Source organism: Chlorocebus sabaeus, chromosome 11 (genome assembly GCF_047675955.1).
Source record: "Chlorocebus sabaeus isolate Y175 chromosome 11, mChlSab1.0.hap1, whole genome shotgun sequence".
NCBI lineage: Eukaryota > Metazoa > Chordata > Mammalia > Primates > Cercopithecidae > Chlorocebus > Chlorocebus sabaeus.
The window spans coordinates 13,211,246-13,230,137 of record NC_132914.1 but is presented as its reverse complement, the minus strand read 5'-3'; the positions used below and the strand labels follow the sequence as shown (position 1 = coordinate 13,230,137).

Here is an 18,892-nt window from a genome sequence, read left to right as displayed (position 1 = left end):
GACAATCTAGGGATATATCCTTATTTGCCTTTCCTACTTCTATTTTTGGCACACGGATTCTAACAAGATAGCATATATACTAACTGTCTTCTGGATAAACAGGGGTGTGATGATGTCACCTAGGGCTACCTCACTGAATACTCCACAGCCATTCAAAAGACCCAGCTTGGCCGGGCGCAGTGGCTCACGCCTGTAATCCCAGCACTTTGGGAGGCCGAGGAGGGCGGATTGCCTGAGCTCAGGCATTTGAGACCAGCCTGGGCAACACAGCGAAACCCCGTCTCTACTAAAATACAAAAAAATTAGCCAGGCGTGGCCGCGTACACCTGTAGTCCCAACTACTTGGAGGCTGAGGCAGGAGAATGGCTTGAACCCAGGAGGCAGAGGTTGCAGTGAGCCAAGATCGCGTCACTGTACTCCAGCCTTGGTGACAGAGTGAGACTCCATATCCAAAAAAAAAAAAAGATCCAGCTTCACACAGGGCAATCTAACCATCCAAGCTGGAGCTAAAGGGCAGCCACGAAGCTTGTTTCTGAAATGGATAGTTACAATTTTTGTTCGCCCCACTCATCAATCCATTCATCTACCAATAAAACAACGGTTAAGACTGCAGGTTCTGGAGTCCGACTACCTAGGTTTAAGGGCTACCCTCGATCCAGTATCTATGTGATTTTAGAAAATTACCCAGAAGGGTGATTCCATGAGAGCAAGGATTTGATGTGCTTTAAACCCTGCTATATCTCCAGTACCTAGCACATAGCAGGTCCTGAATAAATATTTGTTGAACAAATGAATCAAAATACATGTAAGCCTCGGTTTCCTCATCTGTAAGGTAGTGGGGATAACAACATTAAGAGACTGTCCTGAGGATTAAATGAGATTCTGCAAGGAGAACATTATTATCCTGCCCAGCACACAGTTGAACACTGGGTAAGTGTGAGCTATTAACATACGGGCAACAGACAGTTACTGACTAGCATCACGTGCCATGTGCCACGCACTATGCGAGGTCCTAGGATATAGATATTGAGAACCAAAACTGCTTACACCCACACAGCTCACCGTGTACATTAACATGAATTTTCTTTTCCGCTGTTTCTGTTAACATGACTTTACTATTCCAGGAAACTCAGGCCCAGAAACATATAAGTTGCAAATAACTTTGTTTCAAGAACTTAACAAAAATTAAATGAATAAACTAGCTGATTTTCGAGTAGAAAGTGAACGACTCTTTATTCTCCACACCTCCTGCCTCAAAACCCTCGCCTTGCCGTGACACATGACCAAGTTCTGGTCCACAGCGTGTGCCAGGACGTCTCTCCTGGCAGCCTCCAGGCGCCTTCCTGGGAAGTCAGCTGGCACGCACTCTTTGTCGCTTCTCTTCTCCACTGTCCCTTCCTCCGCTCTGCTGCTGCTGCTGAAATGCAGGTGCACCCCATGTAGACCATGAGAATAACAAAGGTTACATCCTGGAGTTGGCATATCACAAGCTAGAAGCAGCCTGGGTCCGTGAGGATGTCTATGGCTAAGAGCAGACCAGGCCTGAGAGAGAAGAATAAACTTTCATTTTGTAGAAGCCACCATCATTTGGGGTTTCTGTAACACTGGTTAATATAATCTGATACTGATAGATATGAATGCTGGCCAGGCGTGGTGGCTCATGCCTGCCATCTCAGCATTTTGGGAGGCTGAGGTAGGAGGACCACTTGAGCCCAGGAACTCAAGAGCAGCCATGACAACACAGTGAGTCCTCATCTCTACAAGAAAATCAAATAAAAATTAGCCAGGTGTGATGGAACACACCTGTAGTCCCACCTGCTCCAGAGGCTGAGGTGAGAAAATTGCTTGTTCTCAGGAGGTCGAGGCTGCAGTGAGTTGTGATCAGACCACTACACTCCAGCCTGGAAAAAAAGAGCAAGGCCCCATCACAGACCAAAAAAAAAAAAAAAGAAGAATGCAATAAAACCTTTGCCTTCAAGGAACTCATCATTTACTCAAACTCATACTTCAAACTTTGCCCTCCAGATTCATATATCATCTCTGGGGGCAGTCCATTTCAAAGGACAAGTGAAAAAGAAGGGGAGATGATTTGAGGATAGAACTCCAGGCCTCATGACGGTATCAGGCATCTGTAGAATATGCTCAGGGTTGTTCCAAATACCTTATACGGATGCTGTGGGCCCATTTGCCTACTTGGCTGGTCCACCCAATACATGAACTCAAAATATTAACAAATCAAATCCAGAAATACACAGAAAGGATAATACTTTATCACCAAGTAATGCTTATGTCAAGGAGACACGCTTTTTCAACATCTGAAAAATCAATCAAAGTAACTTGCCATTTCAACAGAATAGAGGTTAGAAATCTATGACTGTCTTAACAGATATAAGAAAAAGCATTCAACAAACTGAACATGCATTTATTAGGAAATTTTTTCAGCAAAGTAGGAACAGAAGGAAACTTCCTCAACCTGATAAAGGGTGTCTATGAAAAACCTCCAGCTAACAATATAGTTATTGGTGAAAGACTTTTTTCTCCCTAAGACTAGGAACAAGGCAAGCACGTCTCCACTCTTACCACTTCTATTCAACACTGTACTAAATGCAATAGCCAATGCAATAAACTAAGTAAAAGGCAAAAAATTAGAAAGGAATAAAAGGGTCTTTATCTGCAGATGACATTATGCACTTAGAAAATCTTTAAAAATCCACTAAAAACTATTAAAGTGAAGTTAGCAAGGTTGCAAGATACATGGTCAGCATACAGAAATCAACTGTATTTCTACACAACAATGAATGATAAGACAGTGGAATAAAAGAATACTATTTACAACTGCGTCAGCACCATGAAATACTTAGGGAAAAATTCAACGAAATGTGTACAGGACCTGTATGCTGATACTACAAAACATTGCTCTGAAAAATTAAAAGGGATCTTAGGAAATGAAGTATATCATGTTCACGGATTGTCAGATTCAACACAGTCAAGGTGTTGGTGTCAAATTGATTAAGAGGTTCATTTGTAATCCAAGTAAAAGTTCCAGAAGGCATTGTTTTACAGGAATTGGTAAGCTGATTCTAAGTACACAGAATGGCCAAAATAAATGAAAGAACAAAGTTTGAAGACTTATAGTACTTGATTTCAGGACTTACTATAAAGCTATAGTAATCAGGATAGCGTGGTGCTGGCATAGACACGCACAGATCCATGAAACAAAAGACAGTGTACAAATGATCTAAAAATATACGGTTAATTGATTTTTTTTGTTGTTGTTACAAAGGTTCCAAGGCAATTCAATAGGGGAAAAAGTTTTTCAACAATTTGTGCTGGAATATCTAGATATCCACAAAGAGAAAGAATGAACCTGGACCCTTACATCTCACCCTGTATACACAAGAAATTAACATAGATGGATCACAGACCTAAATATAGAAGCTAAAACTACAAAACTTTAGAAGAAAATATAGGAGAAAAATTTCTGCTACCTTGGCCAGGCTCGCTGGTTCACGTCTGTAATCCCAGCACTTTGGGAGGCCGAGGCGGATGGATCATCTGAGGTCAGGAGTTCGAGACCAGCCTGACCAATATGGTGAAACCCCATCTCTACTAAATACAAAAAATTAGCTGGATGTGGTGGTGCATGCCTGTAGTCCCATATGCTTGGGAGGCTGAGGCAGGAGAATCGCTTGAACCCGGGAGGCAGAGGTTGCAGTGAGCTGAGATCTCGGCATTGCACCCCAGCCTGGGTGACAGAGCGAGACTCTGTCTAAAAAAAAAAAGAAAAAAAAAAGAAAAAAAAAAGAAAAAAATATATATTTGCTACCTTGGGGTATGCAAAGATTTCTAAGTTTCAATAAGTGTTAACCATAAAATAAAAATGGTTAAACTGATTTTCATCAAAACTAAAATCTTCTCTTAAAAAGATACCATTAAGGCCGGGCGCGTTGTCTCACACCTGTAATCCCAGAAGTTTGGGAGGCCAAGGCAGGTGGATCACCCGAGGTCAGGAGCTCGAGACCAGCCTGGCCAACATGGAGAAACCCTGTCTCTACTAAAAATACAAAATTAGCTGGGCCTGATGGCGCATGCCTGTTAATCCCAGCTACTCGGGAGGCTGAGGCAGGAGAATCGCCTGAACCCGGGAGGCGGAGGTTGCGGTGAGCCGAGATCGCGCCATTGCACTCCAGCCTGGGCAACTAGAGCAAAACTTCATCTCAAAAAAAAAAAAAAAAAAAAAAAAGATACCATTAAGAAAATGAGGCCGGGTGCAGTGGCTCATGCCTGTAATCCCAGCACTCTGGGAGGCTCAGGCAGGCAGATCATCTGAGGTCAGGTGTTTGACACCAGCCTGGCCAATATGGTGAAACCCTGTCTCTACTAAAAATATAAAAATTAGCCAGGTGTGGTGGTGCACACCTGTAATCCCAGCCACTCACGATGCTGAGGCAGGAGAATATCTCTTTTTTTTTTTTTTTCTTTTTTGAGATGGAGTCTGGCCTTGTCAGCCAGGCTAGAGTGCAGTGGCGCGATCTTGGCTCACTGCAACCTCCAACTCCCAGGTTCAAGCGATACTCCTGCCTCAGCCTCCTGAGTAGCTGGGACTACAGGCGTGTGCCACCATGCCTGGCTAATTTTTTGTATTTTTAGTAGAGATGGGGTTTCACCGTGTGAGCCAGGATAGTCTCGAGCTCCTGACCTCACGATCCACCAGCCTTGGCCTCCCAAAGTGCTGGGATTACAAGCGTTAGCCACTGCGCCCAGCCAGGAGTATCTCTTGAGCGCAAGAGGCAGAAGTTGCAGTGAGTCAAGATCGCACCACTGCCCTCCAGCCTGGGTGACACAGCAAGACTGTCTCAATAAAAAAAAAAAAAAAAAAAAAAAGAAAAGAAAAAAGAAAGAAAGAAAGAAAGAAAATGAAAAGGCAAGGCAAGCAGTAGACTGAGAAAATATTCATAATATTTTATTCCCTATGAAAATAACGGCCAAAAATAGAAAGAAAGAAAAAATTTCACTATCTATCTATATCAAATGACAGTCTACATCCAGAATATATCAATAACTCTTATAATTCAACACTAAGAAAAAATTCAACATTTGGGATTGTTTCAGGAGAACTGAAAACATGATTGAATTATTGTTGTTGAGGGGAAATATGGGCTAGAAATGGGTCAGAGGCTCGGGGAAAAGCCCTGCAGGAGATCGCCTGGAAGTGGGATCTCACCTTCCTGGGACAAAGGAGCCAAGGAGGTGTTAAGAGTAAAACTATTAACAGTGTGGAGATTGCGCCCTTGGGCACTGTTAAGGAAGCTGGACTACAGATAAGGAAAAAAAAAAAAAAAAAAAGAGTAGGCAGATGTGACCCAGACAATTGTCACAACAGAACTCCTTTGCTAAAGCCCTGACACAGTGTGGAAAGAAAAAAATTCTCTTCAGTTTTCAAATTCCTCTAAGGACTCTGGAGACTTCTAACTTATGACCACAATTATCCCGAATCCCATCCTTTGTCTCTGGATAGTTACTGCTGCCAAACGAGGAGCGGCTATTCATGACACTGATGCCCACTAAGGCTGCACATCTAACCTCAGAGGGGCCCTGTTTCATGGAAGCGGCTGTCCTGCCTGAGCTGGAGTGGCAGAACAGAACTCAATTGCCTTCAGATCCACTGGCTTACATTCGCAATGGTTCAGCCGCCAAGACTGAGCCAGAGCTTTTACCTCCGCTGTGGGTAGACCACCCAGACCCTGCAAATGACCTATTTAGACATCTGAAATCATTCCTGAGCTCAGGCTGAGTGACTCAGAGTTTGTGCGGGAGGGGAGAGAGCTTCTATAGAAGCAATAAAATAAAGAATTACTGTGAAGTTGAGTAACCATCCCAGTTTTCTAACTAAAATATACATCACTTACGGATACAGACAGTAGCATCAGAGAGAACTGTGTCAAAATCTTGCTTCTGCAGATGACTCATTACCTTCATGACCTTGAGCCAGTTACTTAACCTTGCTGACCCTCAGCTTCTTTGTCCCCTAAATTGGGGACATTGACAATGCCTACCTTATAGAGTTGACATGAGAATTAAACGAGGTAACATACATAAAACTCCTAGAACAGTCCTAAGGAAAAAGGAGCTCCATCGATGATAAAATGTATGTGAACTGAAACAGAAACTCTGTCTAGAAACCTCTTTTACATGAAGAATGAAAAAGTAAGATAAGAAATGTAGTGCATGAAAGCAGAAAAAAACAGCAAATGACATTTTGTGATATCCAAATAGACACAAGCTATCTATTGTGAAGGCGGGAGCTTATGTGGACGCCTCCTCTCGGTTACATTAACTATCTTCAAGGCTTACACAATCACTCAGATGACAACTTACCATTGTGTTTTTTGCTGATATGTTTTATTTCTGTTCTGTACTTCTGCTACCGAAAATCTTACAACAGAGTCACATTACTCATCCCAGTTTCCTGATAGAATCATTTCGCACTACGTCATAACTGAAATCATTATTTACCTACAAGTCCTTCCATGTGTTTCTGATCTATATGTTGAGAGTAATGAGTAACTATTACCACCGTTTGATGCTGTCCAATATGGTAAAAGTAAAAATACATACGTGTACATGCGTCCATGGATATTTTTCAAAAAATATTTTGAAAGCAAAACCAAAAGCTTTAATAAATGATATCCTCTCCAACAAGAGGGTACAGTGCTTCAAAAACTTCTGTGACATAAAATTTCCTGATAAAATAAGCTTTGATGCTGGTTTGAAGCAGATGGGTCACGCTATGAAAGATGTCACTGTGGTTTGTTTTTTGGAGACAGGGTCTCGCTCTGTTGCCCAGGCTGGAGTGCAGTGGCCTGATCATAGCTCACGGGAGCCTCGAATTCCTGGGTCCAAGCAGTCCTCCCACCTCAGCTTCCTGAGTAGCTAAGACTACATGTGTATGCCACCATGCCTGGATAATTTTTGTTTTTTATTTTTTGTAGAGATGGGGTCTCACGATGATGCCCTGGCTGATCTCCAAACTCCTGGCCTCAAGCCATCCACCCCCTCAGCCTTCCAAAGTGTTGGGATTACAGGCGTGATGTACCACAACTGCCCTTACTATGCTTGCTGTAGTTCTTTTCAAAGTAAAGGTAAACTTTCCGAATTAGTCACATACTACAAGGGCTTATTTTAAGTTAGAAAAGATGTGCAACGTAACAGTGAGAACTTCATAAAGATAGTGTACAACTTTTAAATCCTAAAAACTTAAGATGTAGATATGTACGAAATGATCAAAAGCAAATTTAATAACCCTCATGGGTCAAAAGAAAAATGAGCAGGTAAGCTGTGTTTCACAGTTAACAAAATTCACATCCATATGATCAACAGACTTATTTTTCTATCCCCAAGATACTTACGTTTGAAAGAAATGTTAAAAACAAAGACTGCATATGGGCTCATATGGACTTAAGACACCTTTTTTTTTTTTTTTTTTTTTTTTTTTTAAAGACCAAGTCTCACTCTGTCGCCCAGGCTGGAGGGCAGTGGTGCAATCTCGGCTCACTGCAACCTCCGCCTCCCAGGTTGAAGTGATTCTCCTGCCTCAGCCTCCCAAGTAGCTGGGATTACAGGTGTGCGTCACCACGCCTGGCTAATTTTTGTATTTTTAGTAGAGACGGGGTTTCACCATGTAGGCCGGGCTGGTCTCGAACTCCTGACCTCAGGTGATCTTCCCTCCTCAGCCTCCCAAAGTGCTGGGGTTACAGATGTGAGCCACTGTACCCAGCTCAAGACTGCATTTAAAAAGTCACTCATCTGGCCGGGCGCGGTGGCTCAAGCCTGTAATCCCAGCACTTTGGGAGGCCGAGACGGGTGGATCACAAGGTCAGGAGATCGAGACCATCCTGGCTAGCATGGTGAAACCCCGTCTCTACTAAAAAAATACAAAAAACTAGCCAGGCGCCGTGGCGGGCGCCTGTAGTCCCAGCTACTCGGGAGGCTGAGGCAGGAGAATGGCGTGAACCCGGGAGGCGGAGCTTGCAGTGAGCTGAGATCCGGCCACAGCACTCCAACCTGGGCGACAGAGCGAGAGACTCCGTCTCAAAAAAAAAAAAAAAAAAAAAAAAAAAAGTCACTCATCTTTCCCACCCTTTAAAGGTAATGTTTAGCTTTTAATGTGGTGTCTCTCAGTTAACATTAGTATCAAGGTTAATTTTTATTTGATCTCAATAGATATCTCACTTTCTCTGCACTCATTCTACATTTAAATTCCTGTTTCCCAAGGAGGTCAGTTTAGGAATATGGAGGCTGGGAGGAGGCGGCATGATGGGTTGAGGCCAGCTAACCAAACGCTGCCTCTTTTTAGGGTCCTAAATCCATCCCCGGCTTTGTTCTTTCTTTGGCTAGATTTCCTTCTGGGTTCAAAATGTAATGAGCAGGCAGTGATATGTAATTCTGCTCTTTTATTGTAAGCACTTTGTAGCTAAAGGGGCTAAATGGAAAAGTAACAATTCATCCTGTTGTACAGCTATTCAAATAACATTCTGAGGCCAGTAACAATCTGTTATTTGAAGATGGGCATATTGCTGATTTTTAGCAATGTAAGCTCACCCTTCAAATCCTTGACATCACTAATAATTCATTACCATTAACAAAGTAAGTCAGAAGACCTGAATTTAAATCCTACTAGTTGGTGAACTTGGGCAAGTCACAAGCTGACTCTCAGCTTCTACTTTTTAAAAGTGGGGCTAATAATGGCTAATATTCATCCTATCTCATGGCAGTGTTGTAATGGTTATGAGATAATATATGTAAGAATGATCTGAAAACACAACACTGCTATAAACATGTATGTTTATATTATTCTAACAATGAATGGCAAAATATGCTTGGAAGTTTTTTCATGGTAGTAAAACTAAGAAGTTCCCAAATCATAATCACATTCCAAGAAAACTGCTACAATGTTTTATATAAAGCTTCAATATCCACCCTTCTCAGATGTTTCTGAAATTCAGAACTACCAATTCTCCCAATTAGGAAGCAGTTAGCCTAACTATATAAATCAGTCCTGTTCCTAGGGCAAAAATCTGGCCTTGGAATTACAACTGAAGCCATTTATCCAAAGAAGATATACAAATGGCCAATAAACACAGGAAAAGATGTTCAACATCGTTGGACATTAGAGAAGTGCACATCAAAAGCAAAAGAATACAACTTCACACCCACTAGGATGGCTCAAATGAAAAGGCAGACAATGACAAATGTTAGTGAGGGTGTGGAGAAACCGGAACCCCTGTGCATTGCTGGTAGGCATGTAAAATAGGACAGTCATTTTGAAGAGCAGAGTTTGGCCGTTTCTCCAAAAGTTAAACATAAAGTTACTCTACGGCCAGCAATTTCACTTCACATATATTCCCAAGAGAAGTAACTTATATGTTCACCCAAAACCTTGAACACAAATTTTTATAGCAGCATTATTCACAATAGGCAAAAAGTAGACACAACCCAAATGTCCATCCACTGAGAAATGGATAAACAAAATGTGGTCTATCCACAGAATAAAATATTCTTCATCCATAAAAAGATATGAGATACTGATATAAGCTACAACATGGATAAACCCTGAAAACATCATGCTAAGTAAAAGAAACCAGACACAAAGGCCACATATCACGATTCCCTTTATATGAAATACCCCCAACAGGCAAATCCACAGAGACAGAAAGGAGACCGGCAGTTCCCAGGGGTAGGGGAATGGAGGTATGGGGAGTGACTGCTGATGTACGCAGAGTTTCTTTCTAGGGAGATGAAAATGTTCTGGAATTACATAGTTGTGGCTGCACAATCTTGTAAGAATACTGAAACCACTGAAATGCACATTGTAAAAGGGTGAACTATGTGAATAACTCAATTTTTAAAAAATAATAAAATAAATGTATTCAAATACATTCAATTCCTTCTCCCAGACCTCTGACAGATACCAGTAATGCATCATGGTTATTCTTTAAATCTGACTTGGACTCAGAACCTGTCTTGACACTGAACCCCAGATGGCCACTTTCGAGTTTACAAAGATGAAGAAACCTATCTGGGAATCCTGGACTAGACACTACGAAAGCGGCTCTGAAACAAATTGATGAGGCTAAGTAATACATTTTTAATCATAAAGGAAGGTGGAGTCTGCAAGAGGAACAGTCCAAGGTAAAAAGCTGTGTTCCTAAGATCCTGGATCTTTACATTAACTATACCATGCATCAACTAACCCCAAAAGGAAGTGCGAGATGCCAGTTCTCAGCAATTTCCTTGAACCTTCAAGCCTACTGATTTTTAAATGGACTCGTACTGACAGCATTCATTTTTTTTTAAATAAAATCTATATTTACAGCACACAACATGTTTTGACATACATATACATAGTGAAGTGATTTCTATAGTCATGCTAATTAAAATCTCCATCTCCTCACATACTCACCATTTTTTGCTTCTGACACCTTCTTCAAGACCTTTCATCCACTTTGCGAACCCGGTGCTTGTGTTTTCATACATTGACTATCCCATGATTTGGTCTTTGACTCATGGTATTAGCTGTCTCCATTCCGAAGAGTAGGAGGCCCATCGCCACAAATCAAGATATGGCACATTCTAGCCCACCTGCCACCTCTATCCCCCCCAGACCATGGTTACTTGACCTGCAGTAGAGATTCAGACAGATTATAAAGGTTAGGGTATGACAGGCTGCAACAAAACCTTTCAGGGCCAACTGTGTGCTTTCTGGCTGTCCAACCCTCCTCCAGATCACCATTCCCATGGAGGGTTTGGGTGTATGAATCTTTCGTGGACGCCTCTCTCTTGCACAAGGGACAACAATGGCCAAAAGTTTTCCTTAATTACACCACAGGCTGAATGGCACTAATTACCACATTTTGGACCCTCTGAAGTGACCTTGTTTCTGAAGGCAGTAGTTTGCAATGGCAGCCTGTAAGAATAAACTCTTGCCGGTGTGCGGGAGGGAGTGGGTGGGGAAGGATCGCCGGCGAGATGACGGAGGTGAGGTTTGCCCGCCGGCCCCCACCCTGGCCCCCAGTGCCCACCCGGTGGGCCCGGCTCAGCCATGATCAAGGCGATCCCAATCTAAACAACCACGGGAAGCCGCAGCTCTCCAAGTTCTAACAGCCCTACGTATTTGTGGAAACATTAGACAAATGTTTTGAAAATGTTTGTGAATTGGATTTGATTTTCCATGTAGGCAAGGTTCACAATATTCTCGCAGAAATGGTGATGGAGGATTGGTATTGGAGACAAACATGAATGGGATTGTTACACAAATTGATGCACAAAATAAGCTGGAAAAATCTGAGGCTGGCTTAGTGGGAGCTTCAGCCTGTAATGTACCAGCTGTAAAAAAACCTGAATCTTCCTGAGATCCCAAGAAATATTAACATTGATGACATCACTATAAAAGTGCCAAACCTGCCCTCTTTTAAATAAAAATTTTAAAAGGCTACTCCCAGGTAAAATCCAGGGAGAGGAAGTCATGTAGGTTTACCAGGCAGTTGTTTACCAAAACTAGAGGAGGACAGTCAACTTTTGCTCTTGGATTTAACTCAAAGCACTCTATAGAAGCTGTGTAAAGTCAATAAGAAAGTTCAATGTTGCTTTTCTTTTTTTTTTTTGAGACGGAGTCTTGCTCTGTCGCCCAGGCTGGAGTGCAGTGGTGTAATCACGGCTCACTGCAAGCTCTGCCTCCCAGGTTCACGCCATTCTCCTGCCTCAGCCTCCTGAGTAGCTGGGCCTACAGGCGCCCGCCACCTTGCCCAGCTAATTTTTGTACTTTTAGTACCAAAAAAAAAAGTACTTTTAGTACTTTTAGTACAAAAATTAGACAGGGTTTCACCATGTTGGCCAGAATGGTCTCGATCTCTTGGCCTTGTGATCTGCCCGCCTCGGCCTCCCAAAGAGCTGGGGTGACAGGCGGGAGCCACCGCGCCCGGCCAGCTCAATGTTGCTTTTCTTTCTCAGTGATTTTAAAGAAATTGAGTAGTTCTTATGTGATTTATTTTTCTAAACTGCGTTCCTGTGCCCACCTACGGCATGCCTCTATGTATTGGCTACTACAGTGTTTCAAAGTGTTTGAGATATTTCTTTAATAACGTACAACCTAAAATGTTGGTGTTTTGTATGGATCACAAGTGCGGCATTCCTTAATTCCTTCTGCTGTTTGTCACACAATTGTTAAAGAACCAAATATGTATTGCATGGAAACATCATGACGTTTTTCTCTTAGTTTAAATAAACTCCAAGGTAACCAGACTTCTAAAGCACCTTTCTGTTTGCCTGATACCTACTTTAGCAATAATTTTTTTATAACCCTCTGACTCAACAAAGTAATAAAAGTATATTTTATCACTGTTAAAAAAAAAAAAAAGAATACATTCTCACCATTTATTCTCACAGGCGTACCTTTGATCTGTCAACCAGAAAAGAGAAATCCCTCTCTGGTAAATCTCACTCCACACACTCTAACAGAAACAAAACTGGCATCCACACTGGTGGACTATTTCTTTTGGTAATCAATGCACATCATGTTACAATGATTTGGTAGGTAGAAGCCAGTACATAATATACACAAATTTTCTAGTTATTTTAATTATTGTAATAAAATAATGTATAACAGTTACAGCTGCTATCCATTAAGTATCTACTAATTGTCAGATACTGTACTGTGTAGTTTGCATACATTATCTTTATACCTCACCACACTTCATAGGGAAAGTGTCACTCTCCTATTAGAGATGAGAAATTAGAGATTCAGAGGTGACAAAAGGTGCCCAGGGTCACATAGTTCATACTAGCAGTGAAGCCAGAATTCAAACCCATGCTTTCTGGCCTAATTTTTGCCTATCTTTTCTAAAGCGCTAATTAATTCAAATGTCAACTCATTTCAATTAAATACATACCATGTTGAGCAGTGTGTTTAATGCCTTTTTGAACTCCTTAAGAGATGAATTTAAATGGCAATTTTTTATGCAGTCAAGCGGAATGGAAAAACACTTTGGGGTTTACTTTTCTAATAATAAAAATAACAAATTACCAGACAAAACATGGACATTTACAAAACAAAAACTGAGAGGAGACCAAAGGGAATAAACTATCTGTTAGCAGACAAACTTCAATGACATTTTCACTGGTAGTTGGTTTGTACACTTTGTACTCTTGACATCTCACTTGTACAAACATTTCACAATTCTTGAGCTTACCAAGGGGGCTTAGACAAAGCAATCTTCAGCTGTAAAAAAACGAGGTACAAGGGTCCTGAGCACCCCGCTCCTTTTACAGATGAAGACTGCTCCCAGAGTGGGCACGCGCTATCCCTAAGCTCTCACGGCTGGGACTGACGGGGCCAGGAGTGAATTCCAGATCTCCCGATTCCAAGGGCCACCATACCTGTCCAAAGCGACCCAAGTCTACCAGTGACATTTCCTTTTCCATAGCTTGTTCTACTATGCTTTACCCAGTGAATTATAACTGTGTGTGAAAACTATGATCTAAAGTGAAGTTTTTCAAGATACTATTTCTGACCATAAGGGAAATAAAAATCTATCATTCGTCAGTGTCAAAAATCAAATGACAAAATCCAATCAGACATCTCCACGTCCATCAGTCATAGGAACCTGCTCGGTGAGCCTGGATCTGCAGTGAGAAGGGCATCAGTCAAAACTGCACACACGTCTGCTTCCTTCTGAATTACCTAAACCTCCCCGGCTCCTTATTAGTGTACCACTTCCTGTTGCACCATGACAAACAATGGGCCCGACTGTCGCCAGTGTTTTCATTCATTACCCCACAGGCTGAACCACATCGATTTCCACATACTGGACATTTTGAAGTCACCCTGTTTCCTTTGTTCAAACAATGTATCTACATGTCTCAGAAAAAGAACACATTTGATTCAGGTCTTCAAGAGAATTCAGAGATATCAGAACGGCAGGAATTTGAATTGCATGACTGTTCCAATAATTACTTTAGGACTTGCCCAGTTTCCTCTGATGCCTTCTTACTCTTGGCATCATGTCTAGGTGGGAAAGTGGGAAATAAATCCTAAAACCGTTCAGCAGCTTCCAAAACTAAACAGGCAGATTATACCTCCCCGCCACAAAAGGCCTTGAAAACGGCACTGATGCCAGCAAATCAGGAAAAGAAAAACATCGTGAGTAAAAATAAAAGCCTGAGGGTCCGAAGTCCCACTCCTCCCTTTCCTTGGGAGAGCTTTCCTCGGGTCCCATGAAAGACAGCGGTGTAGGGCACGTAGACATCTGAGATCTTTTGCCTCCTGGAGAAGGCCCCGTCTGCAACCGAGCACCCCAGCCCTGACTCATTCGAGGCTCCCTCTCTGCAACCCCTCCAGAGCGGCAGTGGGGAAGGATGAAGCTCTTCAGCACGCGTCCGCTCTCTGTCTACCTTCCGCAGACAGAGATTGTGGAGTCCTCTGAGACACTGGTAAGAAGCCCCATTCTCCAGGGCACGGGTGGAAGGCTAAAAAAGTTATCCCCAAGGCGGGCAGAGCTGCCACTTCAAGAATGTCAATGCGGGGTCTTCAGGGCTATTGTAAAGTGTGGCTGCATCCTATAAAGACTGCTTTTGAGATGCTAAGTATACTGTGACACTAGGCGGCGAGTATCATAAAGAATACAGGGTAAGGGAACGTGCCTGAACACTGGGCATGAGCAGGAGACAGGCTGGAAGAATAAGCCCTTAAAGAATTGAAGACGAGGCCGGGCACAGTGGCTCATGCCTGTAATTCCAGCACTTTGGGAGGCCAGGGCGGACGGATCACGACGTCAGGAGTTTGAGACCAGCCTGGCCAACATGGTGAAACCCCATCTCTACTAAACATACAAAAATTAGCCAGGCATGATGGCAGGCGCCTATAATCCCAGCTTCTCGGGAGGCTGAGGCAGGAGAATCGCTTGAAACCAGAAGGCAAAGGTTGCAGTGAGCTGAGATCGCCATTGCACTCCAGACTGGGCCACAAAGCAAAACTCCATCTCAATAAATAAATAAATAAATAAATAAAAATAAAAGAATTGAAGACAATGGACAAAGAGGTGGAAAGGAAGCACGGCCTAGAGTCTCGAAGGTGGACGTTAGCTCTGAGCTGGCATCCCAGCTCCACTTCGACAACTGTGTAACCGGGAACACATTCGGGTGTCTGAATCTCAGCTGATCGTGAAATACAGATGATATATGCAAAATGCCTATTCTAAACCTGGCACATGGCAAACATGTAAAACCGACAGCTGTAACACTATTGTTGCTGTCACTACTACATCACGAGAGGGGCTGGAGAAGCCTCACAGATGCAGCAGGTGGACAGTGAGCAAAGTCTCCAAGCCACGCCACTAACCTGGACTCCCCTTTCCGATGTCCAGAATTAAAGAGAAATAAAAGTAAGTTTGTATGACTGAAGTGACACACTCAACATCTTCAAACTGGAGCTAAGGTAATGAAACAGTGTAAAACTGGACTATGTGCTCTGTAATTCCCTGGTGTATCCACCCAAACCATGTGTGAACACAACCCCTTTTTGACTCGGAGAACAGAGCTTAGCAGTGGTGTGTGGGTAAATATTTTACAGCTAAAATAATCCACCCTGTGCCTGAAGAAAGAACCCAGATACATGGGACGATGATATTGGTCTAATGATCTGGTATACTGCCACTGGCGCTGCCTTATGCTCCCGGGCAGGATGCTAGACGGCTGCTCGGGACATCAGGCTGGAGCCTGATTTCCAGTCCAGAGGCCCATGTCGTTCCCCATGCAGATGGCTGAGGCACCGACTCAATTTTACCACATAAACTGTTCCAGCAAACACTTCCTGTACACCAGGGAGGCATAAGGAAGGAGGTCCCTTGTGATCAAGGGAAACCGGGACCTCCGCATGTGCCAGGCTGTTGGCGGTTGCTGATGGGAGAGCAGGATTCCTCAGGCAGAGAGGGGGACCAGACGCCAGAAGGAGGGGGCACAGCAGATGCCGGGGAGCAGGAGTGGAGGCTGGGTATTTCAGGCCAGAGCCATCCGAATTTCACGGATTTTGCAGAATACAACTATGACTATTACAATAAAAGATGGAGGGGCAGGTGAGTGACAGACTCCAGAGAATCTAAGTCTCAGCAAGGGCAAAGAGAGAATTTGTAAACTTCCAGGTAGAAAGGGGAAAAGAGGAGGCTGGGGGACTTTGGGATACAGGAAGAAACCATCACTGAAAAACAAACACCAATGATAATCTCATCTCTAAAGGGCAACCACAATTAAGTCACTGTCATGTTTCCTTCTGTCTAATCATTTATTAAGAATATTTACCACGGCCAAGCACGATGGCTCGCACCTGTAACCCCAGCACTTTGAGAAAGTGAGGTAGGAGGATTGCTTGAGGCCAGGAGTTCAAGAACAGCCTAGGCAACACGGCAAGACACTGTCTCTACAAAAAAAATTTAAAATTAGCCAGGTAGGTGGCACACCTGTAGTGCTGGTTGTGTGAGAGGTTGAAGTGGGTAGATCAATGGAGCCCAAGAGTTTGAGGCTACAGTAAGCTATGACTGTGGTACAGAACTCCAGCCTGGGCAACAGAGGGAGACCCTGTCTCTAAAACAAGATTGTTTGGCTGCAGGCCACCTGCAGTCCGGGACAGCTTTGAGTGTGACCTAATACAAATTTGTAAGCTTTCTTAAAATATTATGAGTTTTTTTTTTTTTTTTTAAGCTCATCAGCTATCCTTAGCATTAATATATTTTATGTGTGGCCCACAACAATTCTTCCAATGTGGCCCTGGGAAGCCAAAAGATTGGACAACCCTGTTCTAAAATAAACAAAAGAATATTTAATACAGTTGAAATCATATTGAATATAAACTATTACATCCTGATTTTTTTTTTTAACTTATTGTTAAAAGTATAAATCTTTTCCTAATGTCACTTGGTTTTCATTGGCAGGAGGACTCAAACCAAGCAAAATTTACCATGGAACCTTGTATCAGGACTTCCGAATCTCAAAGTTGGGCTGCAGATACATTTTAGGAATCTAAGCTCGAAGATGACACAGATGTTCAAAATTTAGTGTACTCCTGGGCACACAACAGACTGTATTTCCCAGCCTCTTTGGAGTTAGCTGTGGCCATGTAATTGAATTCTAGCCGAAGTCATAGGCAACACTCATAGGTATGGCCCGTAAGAACCTCCTATCTGTGCTAGTCCACTCTTTTTTCCCTTTTGCCACTGGACACTATCAACAACGTGGTCGTTGGGGATGGCAAAGTCACAAGATGGAAGGAACCTGAATCCCTGAACTCAATGGAGGAGAGTCACCTGCTAACCAGAAACATCCACCTTGAACAAGAGCAAGAAATAAACTTCTGTTGCATTTGAGCCATTACACATCTTTGAGTCTATTTTTAGCTGTAGCCTAGGTTACACTACCTAATGCAACCCTCATAACCTTTATTTTCTCTGATAGAATGAGAAAACTTATCAGTCCCTAGGATGAAATAATTGAAGAATATATAAGTTGTTCATTAAACAAGTATTTATTAAACATCTACTACACGCCAGGCATTGTTCTAGGCACTGCAGCAATGCTCTAATTTGCTAAAATTCGTGTTTATCTTCATTGAAAAGGATACACGACAGGGAATATCTTTTCCCAGCCCTGGTTTCATTTCCATAACCCAGGAGCCCTCGATACCGGCTAGTTGGCTTAGAGACTACAGGTGCTCTGGGGCTCCTCACAAGAGAGGAGACTGCACGGGACCTCTGACACTGCCCACTCTGGTGGACTGGAAATGAGCAGGGGAGGGAGAAGAACAGGGGCTCTAGAACCTGGCATCGGGAAAGCTGGCAGAGCCAGCTGTCTGGGGGCATGTCTAGGGCAGGCAAACTGGGGGGGAATGGGGCTGCTGTTCACACATGCTCATATGTCATTGTCCAAAAACGGAATGGAGTTAAATCTCAGAGCAGTCAAATAACCGGGCTCGGCTCATGCCTTGCCAAAAAACACAAGCCTACATTTCCAACAGGCAAGTAATAAACTAGATTCGGCCCTCTTCCAGGATTTCTGGCTTTTGGCAGGACAGTGCTGGTGTAAAGGAAGTGTGGGGCCAGGCCCAAGGAAGCCCTGTGCAGCATACCTTACAGTCCGCCGAACCAGAAGCAGCCCACTCCCCCACCTAGATTTCCTGCCACCCAGGGGACCAGTTATATTTCTTACAGAAAAGAAAGGTTGCCCAAAGGACAAGAAGCGAGGAAACTATAATTACATGGTAAGGTTTCAGCCTGGAATTTATGCCAGAGTCACTTGTGACATTCTATGGGAACATAAAATTTTCTTGAAATGTCTTGCCTCAGTATTTCAGCAAAAAGAAGTCGACATCTCAATGTTCTTGTCAAAATTTGTAGTTTTGCAACAGGTACTCCCAATTCATTTTATAATTTCAGGTCAAGAAAGCAGCAACTGAAGCCAAAATATGTTTAAAAGCAGCCACAGGACTCTAACAATGTGTCATTTAAAGGAGATTCGGTTCACAGTGTCAGGGCGACAGCAACAGTTTCACCTGGCCAACAGCTCACGCTAACCAGGCTTTTAACCGAAGGAGCTCAAAGTGAATGCTAAGGCCATTTCAGACACTGATGCTCTGTGCATCACTCGGAACAACTCATTTAATCTGGATCAATCTCTCCCCCTGGGAGGACACACAGTACAGGAAGTCAGGTCAAATACTTGGAAAATGACTCCAGCTGGGTCTTAAACATTACAGTACCATTGACAGAAAGAAACCCCTGCCCAGCCCTGTGTGCAGGCCCATGAAGGGCAACTCTCGTGCATTCTTTCAAACACCAGTGGAGGACTTACC

General features: G+C 43.0%; 1 protein-coding gene and 1 pseudogene across 3 annotated transcripts in view; one reads left to right on the top strand and one right to left on the bottom strand.

Annotated features, from left to right (window-relative positions):
- Positions 1-18,892, bottom strand: part of BORCS5 (BLOC-1 related complex subunit 5) — a 106,738-nt gene that overhangs the window by 3,212 nt on the left and 84,634 nt on the right. The gene's annotated exons all lie outside the window — the stretch shown is intronic.
- Positions 10,191-13,270, top strand: LOC140712738 (AP-3 complex subunit sigma-1 pseudogene; annotated as a pseudogene).